Source organism: Mus caroli, chromosome 8, assembly GCF_900094665.2.
Source record: "Mus caroli chromosome 8, CAROLI_EIJ_v1.1, whole genome shotgun sequence".
In the NCBI taxonomy this organism is placed as follows: domain Eukaryota; kingdom Metazoa; phylum Chordata; class Mammalia; order Rodentia; family Muridae; genus Mus; species Mus caroli.
The window spans coordinates 848,241-851,010 of record NC_034577.1 but is presented as its reverse complement, the minus strand read 5'-3'; positions in this window follow the sequence as shown (position 1 = coordinate 851,010).

Sequence of the window (2,770 nt, the reverse complement as noted above, 5' to 3'; positions counted from 1 at the left end):
CTGTAGCTCAAATCTGCAGAAGCTCACGCTAGACAAAATCCCAACAGAAATGGAGAATGGGCACAGGAAGCCTCAACTCTAGCTGAATAACAGTTGGCAACTGAAAGCTGCTGGGGAAGGGAGAGGGAGAGAAGGAGGGATGTAGGGAAGCACAGAGGATCAGTGTTCTTTTGCCCCAGGACACTACCCATGTGCCAGTAAATGGTCTTAAACTCATGTACATAGAGAACACTAAGTATATTTAGTAGAATATAAAAATGAAGGAGAACATGAAGCTGGGAGAGAAAAGTGGTGATGAAGAAGAAGGTAAGAACTCGAAGACAGAGGCTAGGTAATGGAATTGATCAAAACATTTTATTAATGTGTGGGATCCACAGATAAATCATAAAGGCAGGGCAGACCAGAATTTAACTAATATGTGCTGTATTCCCAGGAACATGTCCAAGTCCAAAAATCTTACTTGAATCTATCTCATTTGAAGATGTGGAATCCTGATGCCCAGGGAAGTATGACCAAAAGGGTCAATGGAATCAGACCATGCCTCTAAAACTACTTCTTGCTACACACAAGTCTTGAGAAAATCCTAGAAGACATATAAGACCACAGTCCCAGCTTCAGTATCACCTCTACCTGCATGCTGGGAGGCTAGAGTAGGAAGCTCTAGCATTAAAGTTTCCTGACCTTTGACAAGGATAGCCATGAGGAGAGCAACCAAGAGCACAATGGAGATGAGCTGCAGCATAGTGATGAACCGCTCACAGTCCTGACACCCTGAGGAAAGAAAGTTGAGAAATCTATCAGGCAAAGGTTCCTACCACACTCTAAAACAAGGATAGTCTAGTATCTTCTTTCCTTTTCTCAATACAGGATTACAGATAGTTGCCATTCTACCATTGCTTCAGTTGTCCTGTCCATTATCTACTAGATGAGCATCATAAGTCTGATTCCAGACTCAACTATCTCAGGATCCTGCATTTCAGTCCTCCAGTTTTCAACTGTCACCTACTAGGAAAGATGTTCAGTACCTACTACATCAAGAACCAGGAGTTCAGTTTCCAGATACCACATTCACAGAATCAAGACTTCAGACCCCAGCTCTACTTCAACTCTCAGGCATTCTGTATCACCCTTGCCCTACAAGATTGAGTATTCCTGTTTCCCAGTATTCACCTCACTTAACACATGCCTCACTACCCAAGAACAGGAGGACAGACTCACTTTTCACCTCCCTGAACCCAGAAATCAATTATTCAACTTCCTTCTCATTAGAATCAAGGAATCCTGACCCTTTTGAAAAGCAAGAATCTAGAGACCATCAACTCGCCCTGTTCTGGTTCTAGAATTCCAGATTTTCAGAATCAATGTTCTTAAGACTCAGGACTTTAGTCCCCAGGCTTCACCTTTCCAGTGTTCAGGAGTCATCTCCTCATGACCCAGTCTCCAACTTCATATCCTCCATTCCCCAGACATTAAAAATAGACTCACAGCCCCAATATTCCTAGAAACCAAGTATTTACTATTCCAGTCTCCCTGCCTCCAGGACTACCTCTTCTGTTCCCTCCTCAGTACCTTCTTAATCCTTATATAACTAATAAAAAGCTGGTCCAAAGCTTCTTAGAAAGGCTACTGCTTCTGTTTACAAGCTCCTTCAGTTAGCATCGGTTAGAGCCTGAGAATAGCGAGTCCTGAGCTGCCTTTCTCCCTCAACCCTAAGCTTCCTGGGTCTTAGCTTAGCCTCACCCAAAGAACACAGATGTTTTTCCCTCTTTCTGTTGCAAATGCTCATCTTCACTGCTGTCCACCAATGTGTAGAATTTTGGGGAGCACAGTTTTTCTTTGCCACAACCTTTTCTCACTCCTCAAATCTACACTCAATCAGGTAGAGATAAAGAGAAGTGGTGGCTGTCACTACATGAGCTACAGGAAGGAGTCTGAAGATTAAACATAGATGAAATGGACCAGTTCCTGGGTTTTCAGGGAGAGATGGGGAAGTTTAGAAGCCCAGAGTACAGAGTATCAGACCATTGTTAGTGTAATCATTCTCTTTGACGCTTTTAACAGAAAATATCCCAATTCAGCTATAGTATTCTTGGGAGTTATATCAAAATCTCTGTATCCTACTACAGAGGTATGTATTCATCCATGTTCATTGCTGCAGCACTTACAATAACTCAGAAATGGAAGTTACTGAAGTGCCTATTGACTAATGAATGGATAATGGTAATGTTTTTGTACATTCCTATAAATGTAACTATTTCCATTGAATTTCATATTTATTTTAATTTATTTTAAAGGAAGCCTGTGTGTAATAGCCTTGGATATTTGAGGCAGTGAATTCTTAGAGTACACTGGCTAGAAAGATTAGCCATCTTGCTGAGTGCTAGGTTTGATTGAGTGACCCTGCCTCAAGGAATAAGTGGAATAACAGTCAAGTATGATACCCAATATCAATCTCAGGCCTCCATGTGCATATATACCCATACCCTTCTTGCCAAAACATAGGAAAATTAAAACAGAAAAAAGTCAACTTGTGAAGTAAGACACTTTTGTTGTATCTCCTGGACCTATAGTGAAGATCATCAAGTACCTTCCCTGGAAACCCAATCTAGGATTCCCTGCCTTGTGCCTGATCTTCTTATTCATGGTAATGTCTAGTGTTTGACTCTTGGGGCTGAATCATCAACATTTACATTTGTTTAATATTTGTGATGAAAATAACCTAAAGTTTAGAGACTGGTGTACTGGCTAGTTTTGTGTCAACTTGACACAG